This window comes from Notamacropus eugenii, chromosome 7 (genome assembly GCF_028372415.1).
Source record: "Notamacropus eugenii isolate mMacEug1 chromosome 7, mMacEug1.pri_v2, whole genome shotgun sequence".
Classification (NCBI taxonomy): domain Eukaryota; kingdom Metazoa; phylum Chordata; class Mammalia; order Diprotodontia; family Macropodidae; genus Notamacropus; species Notamacropus eugenii.
The window spans coordinates 72,622,734-72,637,808 of NC_092878.1; the positions used below are offsets into that span (position 1 = coordinate 72,622,734).

At 36.2% G+C, this 15,075-nt stretch overlaps 1 pseudogene; it reads left to right on the top strand.

Moving 5' to 3' along the window:
• The first annotated feature begins 9,353 nt into the window (after positions 1–9,353).
• LOC140514683 (MTOR-associated protein MEAK7 pseudogene) overlaps positions 9,354–15,075 on the top strand; it is a 59,244-nt pseudogene continuing 53,522 nt past the window's right edge.

The following is a 15,075-nucleotide window of genomic DNA, read 5'->3' on the forward strand; positions in this document are numbered from 1 at the left end:
GTTTAGTTTATAAAGCTCTTTTTATTTTATCCCATTTGATCCTCATAGCAAATCTGGGAGGTAGATCCTGTAATTCACTCCATTTTACAGATGTGAAATTTGAGGCTGATGGAGGTTGAGATGTTTCCAGTGTCACAAAGCTCATAAGTATCAGAAGCAGGCTTTAAATAAACTTACATATTCCTGACTCACAGTAATCTGGCAGATTTGGAGTTGTGATTTGGGGAAGCATGATAAATAAAAAGATTGTTCAGGAGCAATGAGGGGCGAGTCAGAAGTGGATGGCTTCTTTTCTTCCTCCTCCTCATATAAAACACTGTAAAGTGAAAAAGAAGCTAGTCTGAATCCCTGTTTCCAAATTTTGACACTTAGCCATGTTCTTTTCCAATGTATGCTCCTGATAAAATGACTTGGCAATGATTCAAATGTAAAGCAATAGTTTTTATGCTACAAAATATACCACACACAGATAAAGTTACTCCTACTCATCTTCATCTGAATACAGATCTGCATCTGTACATATGAGGCAGGAACTTGAATTGGCATTTGAGATTCTTCATAAGGACTTTACTATATTATTTTTGTTACCTTGTGGTTCATTTTTACTTGCAATTCTATTAACTTATATCTGGATTCTTTTCATTTAAAGATTTATAAACATGTTGTCTTATTGGTATATTCAACTCATCCGTTATAAAGTGGTAGCTGCTTTATAAAATTACTTTTATTCTCTCCACTTGATCCACTAACTGATGTCATCCTGAAAAACCTCAGTATTAACCATATCACCTGCCAACCAACTAATTTTGTGTCTATTCAATAAGTAAGATTACTCAATTTATTATAAGGGCCTTTCAACCTATACAATTCTACAGTCTCTCTATAGAGCTCCAGATGTGTATTCTTTCTTTTTTTTCCCCTTCTGAATGGACACTTTGTTATACCACATGCTTTTAGGGCCTCAGGAAAAAAATGGTTGATTGTTTTTTCCTTCTTTCTTTGCTCCAAATTGAAATTGATCTCTGTGTCATCCCTGAATGGGTAGTTTCTTTTTTTTTCTTCTTATTCTTCCTCAGTTGACCACATGGCATTCTCAAAGTAATAAAACACCATTTAAATGAAACATTCTAGACTATAACCACTGAGCTCCAGTGCCATTAAATATTTATCAATACAATACGACATGTTTCACTATGAAATAAACATTTGGCTCTGTAAATTTAATAGTTTCCAGTAAAGAAAAAAAAATCCTCCCAGAGCCTTTGCAGCCTCCAAGTACTGGATTTAACAAATAAATAGTTCATGATGTGCCAAAACTGAATTGCTAAATGATTGACCACATCCCACATTGCACAAGTAAAAGGCCACTGTTGTTTTTACAAGTGTGCTTCATTCCATGTTTAGCTTCATTGTATAAATAGTAGGAGGCTGGCATTTCTAAATTAACCTTTATTTTCAACCAATTACAGATGGGGAAATAGGGGCATAGGAAAAAGAAACAAAGGGATTTCTGGAAGAAGTACCCCTAAGAGATCTTGACCCTAAATTTTCTGCTGAGAATCAGAATGTGCTTATTTGAATTTTTTTCTAAATCTGACATTTGGAAAATGTGGTTTCATATATTTTGCTTTCAAATGCAAATATGCTCAGAATTTAAGTTTTCCTTACAAGAGAAATTTAAATCCAGATTGATGCATAGTATGGAGATAATATTCTGTAATTGAGGCATGCTTGCTAATGTTCTCTCACTTCTCTAAATTGTCATGTATGAACTCACATCTTTGCATGTCACATTCCGCTACAACTTATCCTAATAGAATATAAGTTTCTCATAGACTTAGATTACTTTCTTTTTCTTTTTGTCTTTGCATTTTCAGCAATCAGCATGGAATATTTGGGGGTTGTATTTGATAAGATTCAATAAAAAGTTACCATTCTTTGGCTCACTGAAGATAAACTGAAATCTTTGTGTCTATGTAATGCCACCATTTTGCTCAAAAATGTGTCTGCCATTCAGACAACAAAAAATGACAACTTGATTTCCCCTATCTTTGTGGCAGGGAAGGGTGTTGGAGTAAGTAGGAAATGAAAAACCCCGGACTTAGACTACAGGATTATCTAATCAATCTATGAATAAAAATCTACCATTTTGTTCATTTTCAAGATGATGTCAAAATTTGATAGACTCACCTTTTCCCCTTCTAAATCATTTTGTCATATATGTTACAAATAACATAGTCTATTTGAAAGGCATCATGGCCCTATGGCTAGAAAGTTGATTTTAAAACAAAGTTGGTCTTGTTTCAAGTTCTTGCTCTGATACACGCCAGTTATGTGATTCTAGACAAATGATTTTACCTCTTAATGTTCTGGATAGCTTTCTGAAACTATAGAAGGAGTTACCTCATTCGGATTTCCTTTAACAATGAATTTCTATTCCTAACAAACATATATACATATTCCTACATTAATGTATATGTGAGTATATGTCTGCATGATAGTAACTAGATATGTTAGAGATGATTACACATGCATGCATGCACACACAAATACACATATAGAGTAATAGGGACATTAGGGATGATAAATAATATGATATATATCTATATATTATATATAGTAACTAGGGATATTAAGCATGCTAACTATATGTCTATATGTGTGTGTTGCATATGTGTATATGTCTATGTGTTTAAAATATTTCTTTTTGAAATATTCATTTAGAAGTCAATACTTCATTTTGGTAGAAGAAAGTTGAAATGAAATCTTGTGGTACTTGTAATGAGTAATGTTTTAAGCATTTTTTTTGTCCTTAAGAGAAACTAAAATGAAGACTTATTTGAATGTTTAAAAAAATGTGACCTTTATCATGGAGTCTTTAGAGCTAAACTCTAATGGTGAGGAGTGCTATAATTTAATTTTGAAACAGCCCAATTGGGCTATCCATATCACTACTCAAAATGATGGTTTACAGTAGTGAAATCAACGTCACTTTGCAGACTACATAACCCCAGAGGAGACATTTTTCTCCTTTATTTGGTGCGTGAATGACAAATGTCATGTAATTACAGGCCCACAGATTTTGGCAGGGTTTGCTGACATGGTGGCCCCTTGAATCCAAATGCTATCTACATTTACAGAAGACTATGGAAAATTTTATTTCCTCTGTTAATTGGTCAGTTCTCCAGTTGAAAGATCCATTAGGTAGCATGTGTTCCTTACATAAGATATCATATGAGGTACAACATTGAATATACCGGGTGACTACCATGAAATATAGTAGTCATTCATAATATGGGGTCATCCAGTTTCCCTCTTTATTCACAAGAATTCTAATTCTAATTCTAATACTTGCCCTGCTATTTCAAAAAACAAAACAAAACAAAACTTTGTAAGTGTGCCTATAATGACTTTTTTTCTTTCTTGTAGTTGTTGTTTGTGAATATCTTTTATCATGCATTGCAGTTTTCCTCTATCTAAAAAAAAAATCTTTTACACAAGAGGGAGACGTTATCTAAAAATATCCTATGTCTAGCATTTGGTACGCTTTCCTTGTGGACTGCTTAAAAACGTTTTTTTTTCTTTCATAGATTTCTTTAGGTCAGAACATTCATTAGTGCCAAGACATCACATGTAGAAGCTGCCGTAAAAAAGAGACAGGTAGGAGGATAAGTGAAACACAGCTATTTGTGAAGTGGCATAGTCGGCAGAGAATAATACAGTTTTGTTTGGAATTTATCTATCTTTAGCAAAAGTCAGATAGGTCCTGAAAACAAATGGAGCTGGTCTGGAGAGTAAAGAAAGAAACAATCAGGCTGTCTACTTTGACAGCTGATCTGACTAAATCTGCCTTAACTTGACCCATGGCATCTACTGGATGAACTCAATTTGCCTTGTAATTATATTTGAAAGCCAGGACCTCTCTCTCTACCTCAGAAAAAGCTCCATGTCCAAAATGACAAAGAATCATTTCCAAGAAAGGTTTACAATGAAAATCTCACTGCCTTGATCAGAAACCTTGAATTTTCTTCCTTTGTCTGTTCCTTAGCCTAGCATTCAGACTTGAATATATGGCCCCAATTTATCTATCAAGCTTTATCTTCACATATGCTGTTTTATTTTTTTTTAACTTTTTAATATATAGTTTAATTATTTTTCAGTTCTTAACATTCACTTACACAAGAGTTTGAATTCAAAACTTTATCCTTATCTCTCCACATCTCCCACTCCATGACAGTATGCACTCCTTCCACCCCTCTCTCCAATCTGTCCTCCCTTCTATTACCCAGCCTCCTTCCATCCCCCTTCCCCTCTCTTTTCCTGTTGGGCAAAATAGATTTCTGTACTTCATTGGCTATACAGCCTAATTTCCAGTTGCATGCTAAAACAATTTTTCACATTCATTCTTAAAGCTTTGAGTTCCGTATTCTCTTCTTCCTTACTCACCCACCCTCATTGAGAAAGCAATGTCATACATGTGCAATAATGCAAAACGCTTCCATAATAGTTATGTTACAAAAAACTAACTACATTTCCCTCTGTCCTATCCTGCCTCCATTTATTCCATTCTCTCCCTTGACCTGTCCTCTCACAATAGCATTTGCTTCTGATTATCCCTTTCCCCAATTTGCTGTCCATTCTATTATATTCCCTTTCCTATTCCCTTCCCCCTTGCCTTCCTGCAGGGTAAAATAGATTTTTACATCCAATTAAGTATGTTATTCCTTCCTTAAGCCTAATCCTGTGAAAGTAAGGCTCAATTATTTCCTTTCATCTCCCTCCTTTTCTCATCCCTTTTTTTCCCTTTTTACAATTAAAAGCTCTTTCTTCCCTCTTTTATGTGAGATGATTTGTTACATAACACCTCTCCCTTTCTCTTACTCCTAGTACACACCACTCAACTTTAAATTATTTTTAATAAGGTATTCCACCTTCATATTCAAATCACCCTGTGCCCTCTGCCTGTCTATATATAAATATATACATATGCACATACACCCAAGTACATAAGCAAACCTACAGGTATATAATGTATAAATACATACATAGCCATGTACATACATGCACACATATGTATATACACATATGCTTATACTTATGTATACACACATGCACATAGATAGATAGGTACATACATACATACATAGATACATAGATAGATACATAGATATTCATTCCCTCTAACTATTCTAATACTGAAAAAATGTCTTATGAGTTACAAATAACACCTTTCCAAGTAGGAATGTAAACACTTCAGCTTTAATGAGTTCCTTAAGGTTTCTCTTTCCTGTTTACCATTTCATGTTTCTCTTGATTCTTGTGTTTGAAAGTCAGATTTTCTAATCAGCTTTGGTCTTTTCAGCAAGAGTACTTGGAAGTCCTGTATTTCATTGCAATTCCATTTTTTGTCCTAAAGTATTATACGCAGTGTTGCTGAATAGGTGGTTCTTGGTTTTAATCCTAGCTCCTTTGACCTCTGGAATATTATATTCCAAGTCCTTCAGTCTCTTAGTGTAGAAACTGCTAAATTCTCTGTTATCCTGACTATTTCCACCACACTTAAATTGTTTCTTTCTGGTTGTTGGTAATATTTTCTCCTTGACTTTGGAACTCTGAAATTTGGCTACAATATTCCTAGGAGTTTTCCTTTTGGGATCTCTTTCAGGATGTGATTGGTGAATTCTTTCCATTTCTATTTTACCCTCTGGTTCTAGAAAATCAAGAAGATGGAAGATGAAGAAAATCAGGAAGAAAAATTGGAAGATGATGTCTAGGCTCTTTTTTGATTATGGTTTTCAGGTAGACCATTAATTTTTTAAATTTTCTCTCCTGGATCTAATTTCCAGGTTAGTTGTTTTTTCCAATGAGATATTTCATGTTGTCTTCTATTTTCTCATTCTTTTGGTTTTGTTTATAATTTCTTGGTTTGTCATAAAGTCATTAGCTTCCATCTGCACCATTCTAATTTTTGAAGAACTATTTTCTTCAGTGTGCTTTTGAACTTCCTTTTCCATTTGGCAAATTCTGCTTTTTATAGCATTTTTCTCCTCTTTGGATTTTTGGACCTATTTTGCCATTTGGGTTAGTATATTTTTTAAACTGCTTTTTCCTTAAGTATTTTTGGTTGTCCCTTACCAAGCTGTTGACTTACTTTTCATGATTTTCTTTCATTGCTCTCATTTCTCTTTCCAATTTTTCCTCCACCTCTCTTGCTTGATTTTCAAAATCCATTTTCTTCCATGATCTAAGGTCATTGTGTATTTGTTTTGGAGGTTTTGGATGTAGAAGCCTTGACTTTTATTTCTTTCTCTGATGCTCTGCTTTGTTCTTCTTCATCTGAACAGATGGAAGAAAATATGTGTTCACCAAGAAAGTAACCTTCTATAGTATTATTTTTCCCCCTTTTTGGGCATTTCCCCAACCAGTTACTTTACTTTGAGTCCTTTGTCAAGTGGAGGGTGCAATCTAGGTACCTGTAAGTTCTCAGTCCCTCTAAGGTGACACTTTCAAAGTAGAGGAGTCTACTCCTTTCTTGACCTGTCCTCTGGTCTGTGAACAAAGACAAGCATTCTTATCTGCCCAGGATCTGTGAGTAGAATTCCCTCCCTAAAGTCACCACCAAGTCCACCATGCCAGTGCTTTTCGTCATTCCAGGGCAGCCACTCAGAACTAAGACCCAAATCAGCTGCTCTATTCCCCCAAGGTATTTAGACTGAGGATTTCAAAAGTGGATGCTGCTGTTGCAGTGACTGCCAACACTTAGGGACCGGGACCAGATTGCACTCCCCTCTCACCCAGTTGAAAGAGCTTTCTTATTGACCATTGAAGCTGTCTTTGACATTTGAGGGTTGAGAAATCTGGAAACTATAGCTGCTGCTAGTGATTCTGTGCACTGAAGCCTGCTGCAATCCTGTCCATACAGTGCCCCAAGGCTGGGCTGTGCTCTGCTCTGAGCCTGACGTGATAGACCTTTCCTGTTGGCCTTTGAGGCTGTCTTGGGCTGGAAATCTCTTTCCATTTTGAGGCTTCTGCCGCTCTAGAATTTGTTTAGAGTCATTTTTATGGGTGTTTTATGGGTTATGGGGACAGAGCTAGAGTAGATTCATCTTTCTACTCAGACATCTTGGCTCCTCCCCCAACATATGCTGTTTTATACATCCTATGGTCCATAATCTGTTGGAATACCAACCATTTACCAAACTAATTTTGCCTTCTTGACTCTAATGTTGCTCAAGTTTTTTTTTCATTTTTTTCTTTACAACTGTAATACCTTTCTTCCAGGAGCCATCCTTGCCTGGCAAAATCCAATCCCTTCTTCAAGACCCAGGTCAAATGCTTTCTCCTATGTGAAACATGCCCACAGCTGGAAACAATCTTTCTTTTCTGAGCTTTCAAAGAACTTTTTAGCTCTCTTGCATGCTTGGTGTCTTCTAGTTCCTAACATAATTTATTAAGGGAAGTAGCATAGCTTTCCTGATAGTTAGAAAGTTTCTTGAGAGCAGAAACAATAAAAAGCTTTGTCTTCATTTCTGAAGGATTTCAAATGACAATTTATTATTTTTACATAAAATAAAGTATCAGTTATTATTCTCTTGGGGAGGAGGGAAAGGACAGAGATAGAGACAGAGTCCAAATTAGTCTTTCACCACTACTAACATTCCATGTCTTAGTTTCATTATATTCCCAGAATTCATTTCTTTTAAATTAATCTCCTTGATTAAAAATGTAAGTATTATTGACCTATTTGGGGCTAATGGATTACTAATATGATACACAAAGTCATAGTCCACCTCTTCCTCTTCTCTCACTAATTTTTTTTTAAATCTCATTTTGACCTCATTAGTCCACTGAAGTTGTCTGATCTAAGGTTTCCAATGAACTCATAATTGTAGATACAATGTTGTTTTCTTAATCCTCATCTATTTTGACCTCTTTACAGTTTTTGAAAATGGTAAGATTCTTCTCTTGGAGATTCTCTTCTTCATGTGTTTTCATGAGCACTACTTCTTAGTGTCTTTTGCTTGTTCTTTAATAATGTGCCCACTAATCATGAGTATCCCTACAGTTCTGTCATTGACTCCCTTCTGTTTTTCCTCTATATCAACTTACTTGGAGGGCTCATCAATTTCTAGGAATCCAATGTTAATCTTTTTGCTGTTTTACCGGACATAATCTGGTTCTTGTGTTATAGCCCCATATCAGCAACTATCTTTTTGCTGTCATGAATTGGATGCTCCATAGGCATCTCCAACTCAATATGGCCCAAATAGAATTCACTTTCTTCCCCTCATGCTCACACTCCCCTCATCCATAAGTTTTTTTTTTATTTTTCTCAACAGCACCATCATTTGTTCACTTACCCAGACTTCTAATCTTAGTATCATTCTTAACTCTTCATTCTCATTTACCCTACTTCTGCAAATCATTGCCAAATTTTGTCATTTCTTCTTTCATAGTATCTCTCATATATTTCCACACTCACAAAGTTGCCATTCTAGTTAAAGCCCACATCAGTGGATAGGAAGGGAAAATACATTCATATGGTGCCTATTATATGCCACACATTCTGATTAGCACTTTATAAATACTATCTCTTTTTGATCCTTACAACAACCACAGGAGGTAGGTGTTATTATCAGACATATTCTGTAAATGAGGAAATAGAGGAAAATAGAAGTTAAGAGATTTACTCAGGGTCACATAGCTAATAAATGTCTGTGGTAAAATGTGAATTAAGGTCTCCCTTTCTCCAGACCCAATATTCTGTCTACTGAGCCACCAGCTGCCTCCTCTGCTTTGACTATTCCAATAGCCATCTAATTGCTCTTCTTACCTCAAACCTCTCCTCATTACAAAATTTTCAATTCAACTATGAAATTGTGTGTGTGTGTGTAAATGTATGTTTAACTTTGACTAGTCCAATAGCTATCTAATTGCTCTTCTTACCTCAAACCTCTCCTCATTACAAAATTTTCAATTCAACTATGAAATTGTGTGTGTGTAAATGTATGTTTAACTTTGACTATTCCAATAGCTATCTCATTGCTCTTCTTACCTCAAACCTCTCCCCATTACAATTTTCAATTCAACTATGAAATTGTGTGTGTTTGTAAATGTATGTTTAACTGTGTCTCCCTCTTAATAAATAAACCTCAATGAATTCCTATTAGTCTAGGATCAGATATAAAGTTCTGGAGCACAGGCAAGTCCAGAGTGACAAGTGCAGACCAGACCAGCGTGGAGCAGAGACCAATGTGGAGTGAAGACCAGTGCAAAGCAGCAGAGGCAAGACCCTGAAGAGGGTTCAGGAGACCAGCAGCATCAGTTCCCAGATTTCTCAACCTATAAACACCATGGACAGCTTCAAAAGTCAGTGGGAGGGCTCCTTCATCCGGGAGAGGAGAGCCTGCTCTGAACCTCCAGTAGCAGGTACTGCAGCAGCAGCTGCCATTTTTGGAACTCCCCACCTAGAGTTCCTGGGGGAATTGAAGGTCTGATGGAATCTCGACCCTGAGCTCCACCCAGAAATGAGAAAGAGCACTGGCAGTGGAGCTGATGGAGGCTCTAAAACTAGAGGGCAAAATAAATATTGAAAGACTGAACAGATGACTTCCTGAAAGAGATCTGAAAAGGGAAATTCTTAGGAATATTGTAGTCAAATTCCAGAATTCCCATGTCAAGGAGAAAATATTGCAAGGAAATTCAACTGCAGATTCTGGGCAGAAAAGTTTTTGGTTGTTCCCAGAGCAGTGTCTAGGTCAGGAGAGGGGTAAAATCCTTTCCCTTGATTGTGTCACCTTGGAGGAACTGAGAACTTACAGGTCCCTAGAGTATACCCTCCTCTCAACAAAGGTCTCAAAAATCATGTAACTGGCTGGGAAAATGCCCAAAAAGGAAGAAAAAATAAGACTAAAGAAGGTTACTTTCTTGGTGAACAGGTATTTTTCTCCCATCCTTTTGGAAGAGGAAGAACAAAGAATAACATCAGAGAAATTCAAGGTTTCTGTGTCCAAAACCTCCAGAATAAATATGCAATGGTCTCAGGTCATGGAAGAGCTCAAAAAGAACATTGAAAATCAAGTAAGAGAGGTGGAAGAAAAATTAGGAAGAGAAATGAGAGCAATGCAAGAAAATCATGAAAAGTGAGTCAACAGCTTGCTAAAGGAGACCCAAAAAAATGCTGAAGAAAATAACGCCTTTAAAAATAGGCTAACTCAATTGGAAAAAAAGAGGTCGAAAGCCAATGAGTAGAAGAAAGCTTTAAAAAGCAGAATTAGCCAAGTAGAAAAGGAAATTCAAAATCTCACTGAAGAAAATAGTTCTATTAAAACTAGAATGGAACAGATGGAAGCTAATGACTTTATGAGAAACAAAGAAATTACAAAATAAAACCAAAAAATGGAAAAAAAAAATAAGATCATGTGAAACAACTCATTGGAAAACGACTGACCTGGAAAACAAATCTAGGAAAGACAATGTAAAAATTATAGGACTACCTAATAGCCATGATCGAAAAAAGAGCCTAGACATCATCTTTCATGAAATTATCAAGGAAAACTGCCCTTATATTCTAGCACTAGAGGGCAAAATAAATATCGAAAGAATCCACAGATCACCTCCTGAAAGAGATCTGAAAAGGAAAACTCTTAGGAATATTGTAGTCAAATTCCTGAATTCTCATGCCAAGTAGAAAATATTGCAAGCACTCAGAAAGAGATAGTGTGAGTGTTGTGGAAATACAATCAGGATAACACAGAACCTGACAGCTTCTACATTAATGGATTGAAAGTCTTGGAGTAGGATATTCCAGAAGTCAAAGGAACTGAGATTAATCATCTACCTAGCAAAACTGAGTACAATACTTCAGGTAAAAAAAATGTTCATTCAGTGATGAAGAGGACTTTAAAGGCTTCTTGATGAAAAAAATCCGAACTGAAAGAAAATTTGACTTTCAGACACAAGAATCAAGAGAAGCCTTAAAAGGTAAACAGGCAAGAGAAAACATAAAGGACTTTCTAAAGTTGAACTGTTCACATTCTTACATGAAATAATATTTGCAACTCTTGGGACTTTTCTCAGTATTTGGATAGTTGGAGGGATTATACACACACACACACACACACACACACACACACACACACACACACACACACATAGATGGAGAACACAGGGTGAATTGAATAAGAAGGGATGATACCTTAAAGCATAAAATAAAATTGAGGTGTGAGAGAGGAAGATATTGGGAGGAGAAAGGGAGACATGGAATGGGGTAAATTATCACACATCAAGGAGGCAAGAGAAAGTTTCTTCAGTGGAGGAGAAAAGTGAGGATGTGAGAGGGGAAAAGGGAAGCTTACTCTCTTCACATTTGGCTTGAGGGAATTGGTATGAAAGTATATCTTGCACTACAGAAGGGTGGGGGAAAGGGACAAGTGGAGTGAGAGGGATGATAGAAGGGAGGGCAAATGGGAGAACGGAGTAATCAGAAGGAAACACTTTTGGGGAGGGATAAGTTCAAAAGAGAGAATAGAATAAATGGGGGCAGGATAGGATGGAGGGAAATATAGTTAGTCTTTCTCAACATGACTATTATGGAAGCCTTTTGCAAAACCAACACTTATGCTGCCTATATTGAATTGCCTGCCTTCTCAGTGGGGATAGGTGGAGAGGGAAGAAGGGAGAGAAGTTGGAATTCAAAGTGTTGGGAATGAATGTTGAGAATTGTTTTTGCATACAACTGGGAAATAAGAAATACAGGTAATGGGATATAGAAACCTACCACCCTACAAGAAAACAGAGAAGAAGGGGATAAGGGAAGTTAGGGGTATGATAGAAGGGAGGGCATATTGAGGGAAGGGGTAATCAGAATGCAAGGGGTTGTGGGGTCCCAGGGGAGAGGGGAGATGGGGAGAAAATTCGGAACTCAAAATTTTGTGGAAATGAATGTTGAAAACTAAAAATAAATAAATAAACATTAAAAAAAAAGATATAAAGTCCTCTGTTTAGAATCAAAAGCTCTTCATAGCATGGCCCAGTCATTCCTTTTATTGTTTAAATCTTTTCTCATGACACTACTTTCTTTCATACTCTCTAACATCAAGCTATATTGCCCTCTTCCAGTGAACCACACATGACATGCCCTCTGGTCCAGTCTCTGTGCATGTCGTATCTCATACCTGGAAAGTTCCCTTTTTGCACTTATGCATATTTCGTTCTTGGTTTCATTCAAGATACAGGTCAAATCCTACCTTTCTAAGAGGCCCTTTACAGTTGTCCAGTACTGGTGACTTGGTCTCTTGTATGTATAGAATTATGTATCTGTTGTCTCCCCCACTATAATGTGAACACTTTAGAGGTCATGGGACATTTGCTTAGCGTGAATGAGAAAATAACTGACAAAAATAGAGAAGCCAGTGTTGTTGGGTTCTTATATTCCTTCTGTTTTCTTTGCAAAGGAGAATGACCTTTATATTAGAAATGAAAGAACAAAAATGATTAACAGGAAATTGAAACAAAGACAAGTAAGGAAATTACAAGAGTACACTAGTTACCCCCATACAAATTCCAATCATGTGGCCCAGATGGACCACATCCTTGTGTAATAGAAGCTTGGCAGATGTGTTTCTGAGCCACAGAAAACAGGAGAAGTATTACAAGACTGGAAAAGGACAGAAGTCTTGTTTTTATTTGAAAGGGAAAAGCACAGAACCTGTAAATTATAGACCATCAAGCTTGACTTTACTTCCTGGGGAAGTTGTGGTATACATCATGAAAAAAAGAGCTAGTGAACATTTTAAAAAGAGTTGTTGATTACAAAGAGCTAGTATGATTTTATCAAAAATAAGTCAGGACAGACTAATCTCATTCCATCCCTTTCTTTCTTTTTCCTTTCTTTCCCTTTCTTTCTCTTTCCTTTTTTTCTTCCCTTCCTTTCCCTTCCCTTCCCTTCTCTTCCCTTTACTTTCCTTCCCTTTTCCTTCCCTTTCCTTTTTCCTTCCCTTTCCTTCCTGTCTTTCTTTCCCTTCTCTCTTTCCCTTCTTTTCTTTCTTCTGTCTTTCCCTCCCACCACCTCTACCTCTTTCTCTTCTCCCCTCCTCTCTCTTGCTCTCTCTCTCTCTCTCTCTCTCTCTCTCTCTCTCTCTCTCTCTCTCTCTCTCTCTCCCTTCCTCATATCATTCACATAATTGCCAGACAACTCACCTATTGGCAAAGATTTTAACAAAGTATCACATACTATTCTTGTGAAGAAGGAGAGATATAGATTAAACTATAATAGAATATGATGGATTTAGAAATGGCTAGATAGGCAGACTCAAATGGTTCAATGTCAACATGGCAAGAGGTGTACTTGTATACTCCAAGGTTCTGTCCTTGTCCCTCTGTTGTTTAAAAACAACAATTAACACATACAGTGATTTAGAGAAAGGAATAGTTAGGATCTCCCTTAAATTTCAAATGATACAAACCTACAGAATGAAGATTAATGAACTAGATGACAGGATCCCAAATAATTTTATAGCATTGAGCTGATTATTCAAGAGTTATAAGCAAAAGTATTTTAATTAGACAAGAATAAACAGGTTTTACCTGTATTAAGTAGGGAAGGTATGATTAGACAACAATTTTTTTTTCTGAAAGAAAATCTAAGAATTATAATAGTATACAAATTCAATATGAGTCAGCATAATTATCTGGATAAAAAAATCAAATGTGATCTTTGACTATATTGAGAGGGTCATAGCTTCTAAGAATAGAGAGATGATCATCCCAATTCATGCTAACCCTCATTAAACTCCATCTGAGTTGGTATGATTATTTCTGGTTGCCTTAGTTTGTTGTTCATTCCTCATTCTTAAAGAGGACCAATGATATTATGAAGGTGATGCCTTGACTTGTGTATGAATTGAATTTAAGGGAAGCAGTGCTGCCCAAAATCATCAGCTCCACTCTCTCGTCCAAAGGCATCAAAGTCCAATAGGAAGAGAAAAGTCAGGAGGACTGGAGATGACCTAGGAGTATGCCAGACAGAGTACCAACAAACATTAAGTTATTTTCAGTTAAGGGATCAGCTGTGGCTCTTTTTAACCTTTCACTCTTAATAGTTTGAGTTCAGCAAGTATATTTATATGTTAGAGAGTGTCTAGAGGAAAGCAACTGGGATTATGAAGGGTCTTTATTTTTACAGGTAAATATATGAGAGCTAACTGAAGGAAATATGAATACTTAGATTGGGGACATGAATATTCAGCGGAGGCATAATAATTCATCAAATGTTTGAAGGGCTGTCACATGAAGAAGGGATTAGACATGTTCTGCTCAGTTCCCCAAAGCAGAAACTGGAGCAATGAATGGAAATTGAAAAGAAGACAAGTTAGGCTTAATGTCAGAGAAACTCTTTTCACATATAGAGCTGTCCAAAACTGGAATGCCTCAAGTGGCAGTAGTTTCTCCCTTTGTAGAAATCTTCAAGCAGGAGTTGGATGACTACTTTTTGGATATGTTGTAGTAGAGACTTCTTTATTGTTAATTATAGAGAGATTAATATTATTAATTATAGAGAGATTTCTTTCAAATATGGATCTGCTTACATGGCTTCAAGAGATCCTTTTCCCAGTTTGTAAATTATGTGATTCTCAACTGTGAATAGAAATGATATTTGAAGATTGATCTTTTTAAATTAGTCATATCCAAGGAAGCTTCATAGAGGAAGGATATCTTGAAGAGTCCTCTAAAGTAGAAGTAGATCTTCACAAATACAAAAAAACAGTATTTTTTTTTCCAGATTCTCAGGTACTAAGTCACCTTGATCTTCAAGACATCATTTTACTGATAGAAAGTGAAAACATAGATATGGGAAGGAACTGAGTTACTATTAAGTTGAAAAAATATATCTGGACAAGATTCAGAAAATCAAGTGTAAATGTTTCAAATAATACATATATATATATGTACAGAGAGTACAGAGAGAGAGAGAGAGAGAGAGAGAGAGAGTCAGAAAGGAATGAGAAAGGAGAGGGAAAAGGAGAAAAAAGTTGTAAGAAATGAGAAAATGAAACTTTCGAATTTTAGAAGTCC